This window comes from Eublepharis macularius, chromosome 19 (assembly GCF_028583425.1).
Source record: "Eublepharis macularius isolate TG4126 chromosome 19, MPM_Emac_v1.0, whole genome shotgun sequence".
In the NCBI taxonomy this organism is placed as follows: domain Eukaryota; kingdom Metazoa; phylum Chordata; class Lepidosauria; order Squamata; family Eublepharidae; genus Eublepharis; species Eublepharis macularius.
In genome coordinates, this window is record NC_072808.1 from 21,948,602 (window position 1) to 21,967,062 (window position 18,461).

Below are 18,461 nucleotides of genomic sequence, written 5' to 3' on the forward strand. Positions count from 1 at the left end.
TATTCCATAGAAGGAGCAATGTAAAATACAGTGTACAAATGTCCTCTACCTGGTTAAGATCACATGTGCAGAGGCGTTGCTCCATTGGTATTTTTTGAAATCTGTGCTGTAAATACTCAGTTCGCATCAGGGCTCTTTTTCTGGAGAAAGAGGTTGGGGAACTCTCACCCAGGGCAACTCCTGGAAGGAGGTGGTGTGCCTCTTAATACATGCAAGCACACACAGCGCACACGCACTTCCAGGACTGCATGATGACCACTTCCAGGAAGTGATGTCATCACACAGGCATGACTGCCCCAGAAGCTCTCCTGTGCTCTATTGGGGGATCCAATTTGGCCCAGAATGTGCCGCTCCACCTCAGGGGAGCACTCCCCGGTCTGGCAGTGGCCAGATCTGGCCCATTTCGGGCCCAAATTGGGCCAAAATGGGCTCAAAATGGCCCGGATCAGCCTGGAACAGGCTGCTGTCACACAGAAGAGCATTCCCCTGCAGGGCAGCAGCCCTACCTGGCCATTTAGGGCCTGATCCGGGCCATTTGGGGCCCAAATTGAGCCCAAACGGGCTAGAAACGGACTGGAACAGGCTGTTGCCACATGGGAGAACACTCCCCCACTGGGCAGTGGCTCGATCCTGGCCAGTTTGGGCCCATGGTCAAAAGGGGCCCAAAATGACCAGGATCGGGATGCTGCTGAGCGGGGGAGTCTTCTCATGCCTGGCAGAGGCCCGACGCTGGCCATTTCGGGCCCGACCCTGGCCATATTGGACCTGTAGAGGAATCTTCCCCCACCCAGCACCACCCTAATTCAGGCAGTTTGGGCCCCTAAATAGGCCCCAAATGGCCAGAATGGCCACAAAATGGCCCGGATTGTGGCCAAACCAGCCTGGAATGGACTGCTACTGGGCGGGGAACCCTCCTCCACCTGGCACTGGCCCAATCCTGGCCATTTTGGCCCTGATCCTGTTTGTTTTGGGCCCAAAGTGGGCCCAAAATGGCCAGAATGGTCCCAAACGGTCTGAGTCGGGGCTGAATCGGCATGGAACCCTCCCCCTCCCAGCACCAGCCCGATCCTGGCCGTTTCAGCCCCGATCTGGGCCGTTTCTGGGCCTTTTCGGTCATTGTGGGCCTATTTAGGGCCCAAAACGGACAGTGCCAGGCAGGGGAACCCTCCCCCGCCTGGTAGCAGCCCAATCCAGGCTGTTTTGGGCCCAATCCATGCTGAAATGGCCAAAATAGGCCGTTTTAAAAAATACCCACATTACACCAGTCACATGGGCATTTTAAAGAGCTTCAGGAACGCCGTTCTGGGGCATTCTTGTTCAAAAAAAGCCCTGGCTGGCATAGTTTGGAAACAAGCATTACTAAAAGTCTTTTTTAAAGCTACATTAGAAAGGTCATCTAAATCGCGAAAGAAGAACTTACTTTTCTTAATCCCAAAGGTAGAATTTAGATAGTTGACACAGATCAATATTGTGGAGGGCACAATATTTGTTTTCAATTTGTTTTCAAAAAGCCAGTTATGTAATTTGCTTGAGTCCCAAAGCTCTGAAGCCTCTACGGAAGGCTTAGGGGACAACAAATTAAACCACTGATTCCCTTCCTTGTAGTACCAGGGGAAAAATTACCAAATGGTCTTCTGAAATACTATAAAGATTCTTATAATACTTTAATAGTTTCAAGTGGACTCTTGCTGTAATGGAGGGTAGTTCAACTTCTAACCTTAGAGCCAAGCTACAAGTGACACCTGACACAGGTTGGACACTTGTCAGCTTCCCTCAAGTTTTGATGGGAAATGTAGGCGTCCTGGTCTTGCAGCTGTAGTGGAGAGCCCAGCTGTAAAACCAGGATGCCTACATTTCCCATCAAAACTTGAGGGAAGCTGACAAGTGTCCAACTTGTGTAAGGTGTCACTTGTAGCTTGGCTCTTAGATGTGCTGCAGGAATACCCTGGGGGAATCCCAAAATTTTCCTTCAAAAGTCATTCTGGATAATTTCAAGATGGTCAAGCATTTTCTCATTCCATCCCTATATTTCAGCTCCACACAAGAGCTGCATAATAACTTTGCCCTGAAATACTTTAAAGGCCGGGGCTTTTAGCCCCTTTGAATGTAAGAATTTTAAAATAGCTCCCAATGAACAGTGGACAGTAGATAAATTGGCCTCAAGATGTGCTTGCCAAGACAGAGACCCATAAAATAAGATGCCTAGGTATTTAAAAGAGGCATTGGTCTATAATTGTGAGAACTAATAGTCCATCTATGCTTGCATCTATTATTACCAAAGACTATGATTTTAGTTTTATTACAATAGATTCTTAGTTCCTCTCTATCACAATTATCAGCCAACCTAACTAGCATCCTTCTCAACCCAATTTTAGTAAAAGACATAATATTCGTATCCTCTGCATGCGGCAGCACTGAGACTTTCTGCCCAACCAATGAGGGGGGGAAAAAGGAATTGTAGGATTCCATGGCCTGAACAAAGTCATTAATACAAATATTAAACAAAAAAGGACAGAATCGCAGAGTTGGAAAGGGCCATCCAGACCTTCTAGTCCAACCCCCTGCCCAATGCAGGATGAGCCCAAAGCATCTCTGACAAATATTCATCCAGCCTCTTCTTGAAAACTGCCAGTGAAGGGGAGCTCAGCACCTCCCTAGGCAGCTGATTCCACCTTTGAACTACTCTGACCGTGAAGAAGTGTTTCCCAATATCCAGCTGGTACCTTTGTGCATGTAATTTAAGCCCACTGCTTCGGGTCCTACCCTCTGCTGCCAACTGGAACAGCTCCTTGCCCTCCTCCAAATGACAGCCTTTCAAATATTTAAAGAGGGCAATCATGTCCCCCCTCAACCTCCTCTTCTCCAAACTAAACATTCCCAAGGCCTTCAGCCTTTCCTCGTAGGGCTCAGTCTCCAGACCCCTGATCATCCTTGTTGCTCTCCTCTGCACCCTCTCGATTTTGCATCCTGTTCACAGCTGCCCACTTCTCCAGAGTATTCAGGCCTTGTTGAATTTTAACTCTATCTTCTTGGGTGTTTGCCACTCCTCAGCAAATGGTATCATCAGCAAATTTAATGAGCAGCCCTTCCACTCCTTCATCCAGATCATTGATAAAAATATTGAAAAGTACCAGGCCCAAAACTGAGCCCTGCAGCACCCTACTGGCCCCCTCTCCAATCTGAGCTAACGTCGTTGACCACCCCTCTTTGGGTGTGGCCCTGTAACCAGTTCCCTATCCACTGAACTGTCCTATAGACCAGTCCGCAGTCTTCCAGTTTACCCATTAGAATGTTATGGGGAACCTTATCAAAAGCTTTGCTGAAGTCCAGGTAAATCACGTCGACAGAGTTCCCATGATCCAGTAAGCTCGCCACTCGATCAAACTGCAGACAGCCCTGTTTTACACCCTTCCTTAATGGAACAGGGTCTGTTAAAGAGCCAAGTGAGTCCAGTCAAACCCTGACTGTGAGACTGAAATGTAGTTCCCTCAAAATCCTAAGAAGTCTTCTATTAATATTTGTTTCATTAAGTTTTCCCCAAAGTCTTGACTGCTCTATAGAGTCAAAGGCTTAGGTATGGTCAACGAAAGCAACATAAAGACATCTTCTATGTTTTTTGGTATATTTTTGAATCAGGGCCTTCAATGTCATACAGTGATGGACTGTACTATGACTCTTATGAAAACGTGCTTGTTCAGGATTAAAAATGTTAGATGATTCAGCCCAATCTTCCAGTTTGAATAAAAGATGGCATGTAAATAATTTAGAGATGTCTAAAAGACAAATAGGGCGGTAATTGGCAGGGTTTTGCCTATTGCCTTTTTTATAAATAGAAACTATAATATTTTGTTTCCAGTTAGATGGTATAGTACAGGTATAGTCAATTTCTGAACACCACCAATGGACACCACCAATGGACATTCAGCTTAAAGACCTCAGATGGCCCAAAGTCTTCTCCGGGAGCTTTACCTAAGGATAGGTGTCCATCAGCTGACCACATTCTGCAGCTGAAATCAGGCCCCAGGTTGGAAGAGGGTCCAAATCCATAACTGTATTCTCAGTTATGTGAAGGAGCTGTGAAATGCCAGATAGGAAACTTCAGCCCATTATAACCTCTCCAGGTCCAAGCCCGGCTCTGGAAGGCAGCTCCAGCCCATTTCTGTTCCTTGTTGCCCTCTGGTTGCAATCCCACATAGTTTTAGACTGGAGAGGTTCGATTGACAGAGCCTTCAGGGAGACAAATATGAAATTAACAAACCCTCTGAGGAGTGATCTCTACCGGCTCTGTCTTTTTAAACTACGCTTCCCAGCTAACATTGCATCTCCCTATACTTGATGAACACATGCTGTGACGTCTCCTGTAGAGAGACTCTGAGACAACAGTTGAACTGCATTGTCAGACTTGGCTGTTCTGACTCTGTTTTGGAGTGTACGTAAAGTCAGTATCTCTCTCCCTGGACAAAAAGGGAGGGGGAATTGTGAATGCCACACTGGAGTTCCCTACAGGCAGGGTGGTACACAGACGTCCTAGAGAGATTTGCCTTCTACTGAACTGTGTTTATATGTGGAAACAACCCTAGAAGCCTAAAGCTGAAAGGCAAGGTCTTTCACAAAAATAAGTAAATCGACGATCCACTGGGTGGGATTGACTGGCTATTCCTTGTTGATCTGTATATGTTAATCTGGTGAGATGTATTCAAATGTATGCTTAGAACTGAAGCCAAAGACTCAGGCAATTATGGTTTGTTACAGGAAAGGCAACCCCCCCCCCCCCCCGCAAGGACACACACCGTCACCCAGTCTACTTTTAAAGCCAAATTAAACATTCCAAAAATGGGCAACATCCCTTTACCATGCACATACTATAATTGCTTCAAAAATGTACAAAAGACCTTACAATGATCTAAAAACGGACTACATTGTGCTTTGGAACTGATACTTCCTGAATGAGATTAAAAACCACTTGACACTAAATGTCATGGAGTTCTAGGATCAAGAAGCGCTTCGAAAAGTTATTGCAGGGTGTGTGTGTGTGACAATATTATGTGGGCCGCAGGACAATGCTTACATACAAGAACTGTTTGTTTAGGCCTATGTTTGAGTGGGATGGGGGGACAGCTGGCAAGACTAACAGAACAGCCCCCATGTTGATGCCTGCAGTGGGAAATCTAAACACTAGCCCTAGTCCCCTGTGCAAGCACCGAGTCATTACTGACCCATGGGGGGACGTCGCACCATGACGTTTTCTTGGCAGACTTTTTACGGGGTGGTTTACCATTGCCTTCCCCAGTCATCTACACTTTACCCCCAGGAAACTGGGTACTCATTTTACCAACCTCAGAAGGATGCAAGGCAGAGTCAACCTTGAGCTGGCTAGCTGAACCTGGCTTCCGCCAGGATCGAACTCAGGTCGTGAGCAGAGCTTGAGCTGCAGTACTGCAGCTTACCACTCTGCGCCATGGGGTTTTACCTAAATAGTTACACCCTCTTAAACCAATTGACTTCATGAGTATAACTCTTCTTAGTAACATGGGCCATAATCTTCTGGGAAATGATCCTGTACCATCTTTACTGCAAAAACAAAAGGTATACAAGTCCAGTGCCATATTCCCTTGCACACCTCTCATGCCATTCAGTGGGACGTGCAGGAGAACTTCCCAATGGATTTCAGCTTCCCATGGGTCGGGCCTGTCAACCTCCCCAAAATCTGCCCCATCGCCTTCGCTGTATGTCACCTCTGCAAGCCCTCGTGACCAGGCCCTGCCAAGAGACAAAACTAAAACTGCTCCCTTCAAGCAACTGCCCCGTGGAGCCTGCTACTTACAGCAATTATCACCGCAATCCCAGCCCTGACTTTATTTTTCATGCTTGGCTTTTTTAATTAGAAAATGTAATTAAATGGCAAAGGAACCAGGAGAAGCAAATTAAAAGAAAGTTAACTCATTAAAATGGGACATGGGGAAGAGGGGAGAGGAGGGAGGGGGGGAAAGCTGCCCTCTGCTGCACCAAACCAAAACCAAAGCGTCCCAAGGAATTTCAACAAGGGAAGAAAAAATGCTGAGAGAAGAAAAGACTGTTTGCAGGCAGAGGGTGGAAATACACGTTACAAAGTTCCTAGGGATGTTCAAGTGAACCTCATTTCATATGTCGCCCCTACAATGCACTCGCTCACACAATCACACTTCCATTTCCTCTATGACTGCTAAAAGTATCCCAGTTTCCCCCCACCTCCCCATCCATTCATTGAAATTCAGATCTTGACACTTCCTCACACCTTAAAGAAATTGGCAAGTCAAAGGAGCCTACAGTACTTGTTCTCGCATTTGCAGATGCAATTAGACAATTACACGCCTTTGAAATTTAGGCCCCAAATGGGCCCGATTCAGCCCTAAATGGTAGGGTTGCCAGCTCCAGGTTGGAAAATTCCAGGAGATTTTGGGTGGGGTTTGGGGAGGGATCTCAGCAGGGTATAACACCATAGAGTCTACCCTCCAAAACTGCCATTTTCTCCAGGGGAACTGATCTCTGTGGCCTAGAGATCAGTTGTAATTCTAGGAGATCTCCAGCTACCACCTGGAGATTGGCAACCCTACTAAATGGGCCAGAATTGGGCCTCTGCACAGCATGGGAGCATAAGGCCCTATGCAATGATATCACTTCCCAGAAGTAATGGCATCATACAGCCCGGGAGCTTTTTAAGACTTACTGTTAAACAAAGTTCCTACCTGAAATGTTGAAAAGTTAATATGAAGAGTTATGCATGGTCTCACTTCCTGACATTTTGTGGTTAGCTCTGCTTCCCAGTGTCATGTATGCCTGCATACCTGCCATTAACGCGTTTTGCATTTTGCGCTGATCATAACTGTTTGTTAAGGTTGTATTCTGTATACCGTATAAATCATCTGAGTGTGTGTTAACTGCTAACATGTAATGTACTGGACCAGTGGGGGTTGACTGTTATCTGTCGAAAGTATTTACTTTCACTTCTATGGTAAGTGTCCTTGGACACAAGCTGCGGGCAGCGAGCGACGTATCTTTTCTCAGAGTCTGAGATGAATTCATTCTGTACTATATCTAGCCTAAACTAATCAGTTCCCATGTAACTCTTTGGGGTTTTCATGCCAGAATGTCAACGGACCCAAAGGACGGGAAGTTTCCCTATAATTAGTAGTGCCCTTTTTGGAATAGTCACTTCTGCCAATTGCTACCTTTGTGTGAACACCTTGAACTGTATGGATCTCTAATAAAGTTGCTTCAACTGGAACACCTGTGTGTGTTAACCGTGGAGAACTTGAGGGACCTAACTGCCAGGGACTGACACCCAGGGCAACCATTTTGTGACCGCACTCACCATTCTGTTTCAGAATTCCAGAGATGCCCACAGATTGTGTAGGGACAGCTTGGAGTTGCTCCATGAGCAGGGGAAAGGGACCCTGTATATAGTCACAGGGACTTTTACTGCATAACATCACTTGCTCACTGTTTCTTAAGAGATGGGGCATGGCCACAGAAGACAAAGGACAAAGCTTAATGGGTGTGGCAAAAAACAGAAAGGAGATGGTTCAGAAGAAATTTTTCTTCCAGTGAAACTGGTGCTTCTGCAGTGAACCTTAAAGGGGACAAAGAGCTTTGGCTATTGGCCTCACTCCTGACTGATGTATAGTGGTAAAAATATCTTACGAGACATAGGTGTGCTTGCCTTAGAAGTGCCTTGTGGATTACCAGTGTGGCACAATGGTTAGAGTGTAAAACTAGAAATCTGGGAGACTCAGGTCTGAATCTTCACTCTGCCATGAAAAGTTCACTGGGTGATCAAACTGGAAACCCTTTATTGACTTTGTCTGTGAAACTGAAAAAAATGAACTGACAATCTATGTTTTTAAAGCATAAGAGGGGAAAGAAAAAGATAAAGGGGAAAGAAAGAAGCATAAGAGGGGAAAGAAGCATAAGAGGGGAAAGAAAAAGATAAAAGAAAAAAAGGACTATAAATGAAGTTTTAGTATGATAATAAGACCACAATTGTGAAGGGTGTAATTATGCCAATATTTGTCATAGAGAAAAGCGGAAGTTCTTCCTACATATCTCCTACATATCTGGGGGATACACTTCTGGGCAGTAGTATATGTGAAAGGGATCTTGGGGTAAGAGTGGACTGTAAACTGAATATGAGCAGTCAGTGTGATGCGGTGGCAAAAAAGGCTAATTCAATCCTGGGTTGTATCAAAGGGGCCATAGCATCGAAATCGCAGGAGGTCATAGCCCCTCTCTATACTGCCTTGGTCAGGCCACACCTGGAGTATTGTGTGCAGTTCTGGAGGCCTCACTTCAAAAAGGATGTGGACAAAATCGAGAGGGTGCAGAGGAGAGCGACGAGGATGATCAGGGGTCTGGAGACTAAGCCCTACGCGGAAAGGCTGAGGGCCTTGGGAATGTTTAGTTTGGAGAAGAGGAGGTTGAGGGGGGACATGATTGCTCTCTTTAAATATTTGAAAGGCTGTCATTTGGAGGAGGGCAGGGAGCTGTTCCAGTTGGCAGCAGAGGGTAGGACGCGAAGCAATGGGCTAAAACTACATGCACAAAAGTACCGACTGGATATTAGGAAAAACTTTTTCACGGTCAGAGTAGTTCAAAAGTGGAATCAGCTGCCTCGGGAGGTGGTGAGCTCCCCCTCACTGGCAGTTTTCAAGAAGAGGCTGGATGAATACTTGTCAGAGATGCTTTAGGCTGATCCTGCACCGGGCAGGGGGTTGGACTAGATGGTCTGTATGGCCCCTTCCAACTCTATGATTCTATGATTCTATTCTTTTTCTTTTTCCTATCTTTTTTATATACATATATGTTTTTTCCCTCTTTTTGGTTTTTCTTTATCTGTTATCAACTGTATGTATTTTAAAAATAAAATTTAAATAAAATTTATATATAAAAAAGAAAGTTCATTGGGTGACTTTAGACCAGGCATATGCTCTCAGCTTAATCTACCTCACAGGGCTGTTGTTAGGACAAAAAGGAGGAAAAGAAAATGCTGTAAGTGGCTTTGGGACCCCACTGAGGGAAAGGCGTGACATAAATGAATAAACATCAGAGCTCATTTTGCAGAACTGTACACAAATGAAGTTTTGGAAAGACATCTGCGAAAGCTACCAAACTCCAGAAATTTTTACCAGCCTGTCTGAACTCTGCCTAGCCTAGTCAGGCAAGCTGTGGATGAGAACATTTTTACTTTTGCTTGAGTGTAAAGAAAGCCCAGGTTTAGATTCCAGAACAGACAAAAAAAGATGCTGTACGACTGACACATTGCCCCATGAGTCAGTACTGGATGAGTAAATACACCAGATCAGTCCCTGCTCCCTCACAACTCTATAATTATATTTTTCTGCTGAATGTTATGGGGGGGGGGGAATCTAATAGTGAGTTGGATGCAGAGCATACATTTAATTTATAGATCCAGAAGAGTTATCCGTGGTTGTTGTGGGTTTTCTGGGCTGTATTGCCGTGGTCTTGGCATTGCAGTTCCTGACGTTTCGCCAGCAGCTGTGGCTGGCATCTTCAGAGGTGTAGCACCAAAAGACAGAGATCTTTCAGTGTCACAGTGTGGAAAAGATGTTGGCAAGTCATTTATATCTACTCAGGAGGGGTGGGGTTGAGCTGGGTCATCCTGTAAGAGTTTCCCAGGGTGTGGAATGCTAATGGCGGGAGGCTTCACTGTATCCTGAGGAGGTTCTTTTGCATATGGATTGGTGCTTGATGTGCTAATCTTCTCTGCAGGGCTATTGTTGGGTATAGAGTGTTTTGTTAGCCTGGTGTTTTTCAGAACTGGAAACCATGCTCTGTTCATTCTTAAGGTTTCTTCTTTCCTGGAAAACCCACAACAACCATCGTTCTCCAGCCATGAAAGCCTTCGACAATACATCGAGTTAGCCGTGTTAGTCTGTAGTAGCAAAATCAAAAAGAGTCCAGTAGCACCTTTAAGACTAACCAACTTTATTGTAGCATTAGCTTTCGAGAATCACAGTTCTCTTCATCAGATGCATGGAGGGCAAGAAGAAACTGGTCAGATATAGAGGAGGGGAGGGGAGAGAGGAGTAGATGCAAACAGCTCTCAAACAGCTCCTTCTGATATGGAGATCAGTTTGCTTCTGTAAAGGAAATCAGTTACTTTTGATAATGAGATAACCATTCATAGTCCCTATTCAGTCCCAGCTTGACAGAGTCAAATTTACATATGAATTCCAATTCAGCAGCTTCCTGTTGGATTTTGTTTTTGAAAGGTTTCAGTTGAACTACAATGACCTTTAAGTCTTTGGTGGAATGTCCTGGTAGATTGAAGTGTTCTCCCACTGGTTTCTGGATGTTGCCATTTCTAATGTCAGATTTGTGTCCATTTATTCTTTTGCGTAGAGGTTGGCTGGTTTGTCCAATGTACAGAGCAGAAGGACATTGTTGGCACATGAGGGCATATATCAGATTGGAGGATGAGCAGCTGTAAGAGCCAGAGACAGTGTAGTTGATGCCATTGGGTCCTGTAATTGTATTCCCTCGGTAGATATAAGGGCAGAGCCGGCATCTGGGTCTGTTGCAGGGCCTGGTACCTGTGCTGGTGACTCTGCTAGCTGATTCATGATTGTAAGTGAGAAGTCGTTTAAGGTTGGGGGGCTGTCTGTAGGCAAGGAGAGGTCTTCCACCCAGGGCTTCTGAGAGAGAGGCATCATTTTCCAGGATGGGTTGTAGCTCACTGATGATACGTTGGTTTTCTCACAGTACAGATGCTAATTTTCTGCACGTCACACCCCTACTCTATCAAGATTACAACCTCAGGGCTGGCCTGCCCATTGAGGCCGGCCTGGCAGCTGCCTCAGGCACTAAGGCGCCGGATGGGGCGCTGGCCCGGGGGCAGGGGAGTGTACCATGGAGCTCAATTGCCCCGTGCTGCTGCACCCAGCCAGGAACGCATGCTGGTGGCAGCAGCGCAGGGCCACTGACCGGGCAGCCTCCCAGCCCTCCCACCCAGTTGCTCTGTGCTGTTGCCGCCACCGCCAGCACACAGCTGCGGGCCTGCAGGCGGCCAGGGCAGCGTGCGGAGCATCTGAGCTGGAGGGCTGGGAGGATGCACGCCATCACACACCACCCCGGCCGCCTGCCGCACCTGGCCCGCAGCTGCTGCGCCCGGCCAGGAGCACGTGCTGGCTGCGGCAGTGAAGGGCAGCTGAATGGGCAGCCTCCCGTTCAGTTGCTCTGCAGGCCCACAGAGCAACTGAATGGGAGGGCTGGGAGGTCCCTTGTGCGCGCACCCAGCCCTGCGTGATGATGTCACACGCAGTGATGTCATCATGCAGTTCAGCGTGTGCAGCGGCAACCCTGAAGCTGCCTCAGGTGCCAGCGACGCTGGAGCCGGCCCTGTACAACCTATATTATAAACTACCTTCCTGACGCTCTAATTTACAATATATGCATGGAAACGATACAGACCTACTCCTCACATTTTATGGCTTTACAACGCCACTGGTCACATGTCTCCCTCTCTATCAAAGTATTGAATTACATCAGTCAAATTAGGGCAAGACCTCATCAGTTTGATAAAGTGAATCCTCTCTGTCACAATTCCTTAAGAGGCCACAATGTTCTCTGTCAATTTTGATCAGGCCCTGTCACTGCTAGGGCACTGCATCTCAGAGGAGCACCTGGGATGACCCGAATTCAAACCTCGCCTATGCCACAAAATGGCTAAGTGTCTAGAGATTTCTAGCCTCTGCACTCCGTTCCTCCTTTTGCAATAGCAGGAAAAGAGCTGCCAACCCCCTTTCCCCAAAAGTGTTTTTATCCCTGCTGGGGAAACTGGGATCTAGCAGGTCATTCTGGGTTTTTTTCATCCTTTTTTAATCACAGGGGGCTCTTATAAGGACTATTGTAAGGACTAAGAACTGGGCTCTTATAAGGACTACTGAGGGAATGCATTTAAAAAAGCTGTGTGAGTATCTGAGCATTTGCTCAGGAAGTGGACTTCAGATCCTAAAAAGATATGTTCCCTTTAAGGGGCTGCCTTTTCATAACAATCCTTGTGTAACAAATGACAGTAGGAGACCAGCATCCTGGGAACAAGAGAAGTATAGCCACTCAAAGCAGGAGCTGGAAGCAAAGTGGTGTCCAGTTCAAATCTAACCCCCAAAATGAACTCACTTGGTAGCCACTGGCAAGGCACAGTCTCTCAGCACTCCACTGGTACAACGGGAGGCATGAGGGGACAACACTGACCTCCTTTACAGAATTGCTGTAAAGATTACTAAGATTCTCTCAACACACGCCTCGGCCCACGTTCATCAAGTGTAGGGAGACACAATGTTAACCAGGAAGCATAGTTTAAAATGACAGAGCCGGCAGAGATCGCTCCTCAGAGGGTTTGTTAATTTCATCTTCGCCTCCCCAAAGCCTCTGTCAGTTTCATGTCTCCATTCTAAAACTGTGTGAGATCAAAACCAGAGGGCAATGAGGAACGGAAATGGGCTGGAGCTGCCTTTCAGAGCCAGGCTTGGACCTGGAGAAGTTATAATGTCTTTTTAAACTACCCTTCCCAGCTAACATTGCATCTCCTGACACGTATTCTTCACGGATCAGATGTCCCATGTAGAGAAACTCTAAGATAATGCATGTGAAGGCAGACGCCAGCCGTGCCATCTCATGTAAAGTTCCAGCACAGAATTGTCCTCAACTGGACAGTAGCCTTGAGCCCAACCCTAATGCCAGCCTGGGAACGGTTTAGGACGGCTGAGAGACTGTCCCTAGGCCACCCAGAAAGCTTCATGGCACCAGGGATTTGAACCCGGGAATCTGAGACCCTAGTCTCACGGCCTAACCTCCACTGGCACTCTTTGAAATGAATCATGGGGGAAATTATATTTGTTTTCTACTGGACGTGAAGTTGCTGCTTTTTTCAAGAAAAGGGGGGGGACTTCAACCCTTTCTGCTGCTGCCATTTTCTCACTGAAAAAAGCCACCCCTGAGCTGCTTTTACCACAAGTGAAGGAAATAGACATGGACACATATTTACTACTAGCAACAAAGCCTGTTGTAGGGAAAAATACAACGGGCTCTAGAAAGGGGAGGGCGGGCAAGTAGGCATTCCCTCCTACTCCATCTCTGATCCCAGCTTGTTGAAGGCAAGGGGGGGCGGGCATGGTCACCTCCTCTTCACCTGATCCTGGCCGAGTGAAAGGGGGGGCAATGTCACCTGCTCCACCCCTGATCCTGGCTGGGTGAAGTGGGGGTGGGCATTGCCACCTGCTCTGCTCCTGATCCCGGCTGGGTGAAGAAGGGATAGGCATTGTTTCCTACTCTGTGCCTGATTCTGGCTGGGTGAAGTGGAGGGGGCATCACCATCTGCTCTGTGCCTGATCCTGGCCGGATGAAGGTGGTGAGCGTTGTCACCTTCTCCACTCCTGATCCCTGCTGGGGGAAGTTGGGGACAGGTATTACCTCCTACTATGTGCCTAATCCAGGCTCGGTGAAGGCGGAGGGCAGGTATTGCCACCTGCTATTCTCCTGATCCCACTGGGTCAAGGGCTGGCAGGCATTGCCACATGCTCCATGCCTGATCCCAGTTGGGTAAAGGGTGGGCGGGCATTGCCACCCGTTCCACTCCTGATCCCAGCACTGCATAGCCCAGGTGAGCCTGATCTCGTCAGATCTCAGAAGCTAAGCAGGGTCAGCCTTGGTTAGTAATTGGATGGGAGACCTCCAATGAATTCCAAGGTTGCAGAGGCAGGCAATGGCAAACCACCTCTATTATTCTCTTGCTGTGAAAACCCTGCTAAGGCTCGCCATAAGTCAGCTATGACTTGAGGGCACTATCCTCCACCACCCCCTCTAAATTATCACTAATAGCATTCCCAGGAGTAATTTGTTCATATAGAAAAGCCTTTTACTTGCAGACAGGGCAAGTGGGTATTTGTGGGGGGGGGTGCTTAATATTATTTTATTTTGCATTTCTGCTAGCAAGACGAACAGGGAAAAGTACCTCCTCAACCTGCTCTGTATCTGATATTGGATGAATTCAGTGCTATTCTAAAATCTTGAGGATACATCGAGGAGCCTGTGAAATTAATGAGGCCCATTACTGAAGTCCCACAGGACCCCTTTAGCTTTTCTCGAGCATTGTTCCTTCCTGTTACGTGCTGGGGACAGACGCGGCCCTCGCAGCGATCCCACAGGGGGAGACTATTAGTGCCTCATTAATGTCTTCCTACCGCGGCCTCATAAGATTAGCAGCATGCACCAGAGTGTGATCACACTTCTCTCCCTCTCTTTCACATTCACACACACTTGCTGTCAGGCAGTCACCAGCGTGGAGAGAGTAAAGACAGGCAAGGCGGGCTGCTTTCGGTCCAGGAGACTGGCGGACAGTGATAAACGCCATCCTTGCAGGCCTGCTGCTGCTGGGAGTGCGAGCAAAAGCACGGCCATTTTTTCTTGCTAGCTTGAAAAAAAGCAGCTTAGTTGCCTGACCTTCAGTGTATAACAATGTAAGTGAACAGCTTAGACAGCAAGGCAGTAGCTGTGAACGAGAACTCATTTGAGCTAGAGAGTTAAGGAGAAGAGAACAACAACAACAACATTCGATTTATATACCACCCTTCGGGACAACTTAACACACACTCAGAGCACTTTACAACGCATGTTGTTATTATCCCCACAACAATCACCCTGTGAGGTGGGTGAGGGTGAGAGAGCTCTGAGAGAGCTGTGACTGACCCAAGGTCATCCAGCTGGCTTCAAGCGGAGGAGTGGGGAATCAAACCTGGTTCTCCAGATTAGAGTCCTGCCGCTCTTAACCACTACACCAAACTGGCTCCATTAGGGCACAGTGACAGAAAGAGGTGGGCTTTCCTCAGAACTGAGCCTTTGTCTCAAGAAGAAGAAAGGTGAGAGATAAATGAAGGCATTTATTGTGATGTGTAGAACTCTGCTGTCCTTTGTCCTTTCTTTCTTTTTGAAATGAATACCATGTTGGTCATTTTATATAAAATGTACGGGGATAAATGTTTTACATATGAAATAAAAATTTTAAAAACACAAAAAAAAGAAGAAAGGTATAAAACAACCCACACCTGGGCTTGTTCCTTGCAAAGACATACTTATCTCTCTGGTTCACACACTCACTGGAACTTGTGCTTTCTACCCAGCAAGTAACATCCTGCCACACAGTCTAAGAGCTAAGCTACAAGTGACGCCTGACACAGGTTGGACACTTGTCAGCTTCCCTCAAGTTTTGATGGGAAATGTAGGCGTCCTGGTCTTGCAGCTGTAATGGAGAGCCAAGCTGTAAAACCAGAATGCCTACAAAGTTTTAAATTACATGCATTTAATCATATGCCATTCTTTTGGTATCTAATGAAGTTCTCTAATGTTGAAGCAAAAAATTTCTCAGTAACATAGCAGAGATGGGCTATATGAATTTCAAACCCACTGAAAGAACTAGCAAAATATCCAACTCTTAGAGAGAGAGAGAGAGAGAGACAGAGACAGAGACAGAGACAGAGACAGAGACAGAGACAGAGACAGAGACAGAGACAGAGACAGAGACAGAGACAGAGAGAATCTCAGAATAGTAAAGTGCTACTGCAGTCAAACCATTCAAGAAATATATTGTACAGTTTGATATAGGACTAATCAAACTGTTTGTACAATTTATTTCTTGGATGGTTTAAATGTATACTATTCTGAGATACTTTCTCTCTGTATACGATTTGGATATTTTGCTAGATCTTCGAGTTGTTTTGGTTTGGTGTATGATGCCTTGAGGCACAGACCCTTGGGACGGCAGTCAAGGCAAGTCCTCTGGTTTCCAAGTTCTCACAAGAGGCACAGTTCTCATAAGCGCCCAGACATTCCAACAGAGCACGCTCAGTTTGCCATGCTTTGCTTAATGAGGGCTGGGAGATGGCTGCCATGGGCAGAACTCGCCTCTCACTGTGAGGCAGTAGGAAGAGGAAGAAGGCCAGCAGTGGCAGCAGTGGCGGCACAGGTAGGGTTGTCAGCCTCCAGGTGGTAGCTGAGATCCAGGTGGTAGCTGGAGTGAAAACTGATCTCCAGGCAACAGAGACCAGTTCCCCTAGAGAAAATGGCTGTTCTGAAGGGTGAACTCTATGGAATTATACCCCACTGAGGCCCCTCCCCTCCCCAAACTCCACCCTCTCCAGGCTCCCCCCCCCCAATCTCCAGGAATTTCCCAACCTGGACCTGGCAAACCTCGGCACAGGGTGAATGAGGGGGGGGGGGGCTCCCAACAGCCAAGGAGCACCGAGTCTCTCTTTCTGACCCGGCTTCTGGCTGCAATGTACCCAGCTCTCATGATTGCTTTCTTGCAGTCAAGCAGTCAAGCTCAAGAGTTGTCATGTCTCCACCATCTGAAACCCTGAGACACTTGAGGTGGGTCCTGAGGACATCATCCACTTTTGCAACACAAGATGGGCAGCGGTGTTAGTCTGTCTGGAGCGGCATCAAAGAGCAAGAGTCCTGAAGCACCTGCAAGACTATCAAAATTGGTGGTAGGGTAGGAGCTTCCGTGAGTCACAGCTCGCTTCTTCAGATATCTTCAAATATCTAAGGGCGAAGCTACAAGTGACGAATGACACTTGAACGGCAAGTGTATTTCTCCCTGTTCACTTGCACTCCACTCAATCCACTTGCTGTTCAAGTGTCATTCGTCACTTGTAGCTTGGCCCTAAGTCAGATGTCTGAAGAAGTGAACTGTGACTCACAAAAGCTCTTACCCTACCACCAATCCTGCTAGTCTTGCAGGTGCTTCGGGACTCTTGCTCTTTTCTACTTCCGCAACACAAACCACGATCAATTCTAGCCCAGTTTAAGCTGTGGTTAATCCTCCATCCTTTAAATGTGGCTCCCCTGCTGTGCTGTTAGCATTTTAAAGGAGAAAAGGTTGTCCCTTAAAAGGATGAATGTGGAGGTTGGAGGGCTAAACCCCTTTTCCCTTCCCAGCTTGGCCCTAAGGCAAACTGAGGCCAGTCTGCCATTTGCATTTTAACAGACTGACTAAGGCACGCCTTGCTGAGTCCTAAGTGAGATTCTCAGGAAGGAGTGCACAAGATTTTCTCCTCTGTCACTAGTGGATAACGCAGCCCTGCCTGTCACCTTTATTATGGTTCATTTTAATATTGGTTAAAAATGTCAGGCTGGCCGATGTGTGTGTGTGTGCATGTGGCAGCATGCTGTGCGCAGAAAACCTGACAATGTCTGGTGTCCTCCTGCAGTTGAAGCAGCAGAGGGCACCCACGGACTAGTTCTTTGCTGTGTGCTACAAAACTACTCCGAGAAGAGGGGAGACACATATAATTAGGGATGGACATGGGAGATGTGTGAGACATCTGGGACCTGTGCAGTTCTGTGGTTTTTCTCACTGCAAATGTCTCAGCCAAAGATTGCAGTCAGGATTTAGCTGTCTCTAAACATGTTTGAATGACCAGTCCTTGTAGCCTTCCTGGCTGGAACGCAGGCAGGCAAGAGGGCAGATGCCATCAGAGCTGCTCCAAATTACTGGCAGGCTTGGTTGTCAAGGTGTATTCCACTATCATGTGTGTGTTGGGGGGTGGGGCAGATGCCCACCTACTGCAAGACAGGCCTCTCCTTTGGGAAAATAAGCATTTCTACCATACAACGCTTTTCCAAGGAAGAAAAGAGCACATCCCTGTACAAATTGGTTCCTTCAGGTTGCCAGTGGGTAAATGTCAACTTTAAAAAGGCAAGCATTTTGTTGTTATCGAGCTGCTGAAACGGGGCACCCTTTTTCACAGAGGGTGAACGGTCTGGCAAACTGGTGTGCCTTATTCTGCCTCAGCACTAGGTGCCACCAAAGCTACACGCACAACAGCACTTTTATATTGCAGTTCTTAGAGCTTTATTTCTTGTTTGCATCTCATGCAATACAAACCCCAGGAAACTGCTGTGTTTTGCCTCCGGACCATGCAGATTTCCTCCTCCCCCCCAAAACAGCCATCTTTTCTTTTCCAAACATAAGAGAGTATTGCAATTGTACACACGTCTGTGCGTGCGTGCACACACACATACTATACAACAAAGGTGTGGTTCCAAGAATCAGTCCTTGGACTGAGGATACACTCACCTCATCTGCAGTTACAGCCAGGACACTGCGGCTCTTTTTCATGCCCCCCTCCAGCTTGGCGGCTTGGGGCTGTCTCCCCTGCGAGAGTTTTTTCCAAATTCACTGGTCACCAGTCATTAGGGCTGCAGAACCTCTGAGCAGGGATGCGCTGTCTCTCGGGGCCTGGAAGAAAAAAAAAGGCATGGGAGTCAGGAGAGGGAAAGCTCACCCAGAGCTCCATTCCTTGCAACTTGCCGGGTCAGGCATGCCTGCCCATCGACAGGACGACTGGTGCATGCGAAGGAGCCATCACAGGTTAAGCATCGCAGGCAGCACTTCCGCATGGCATCCA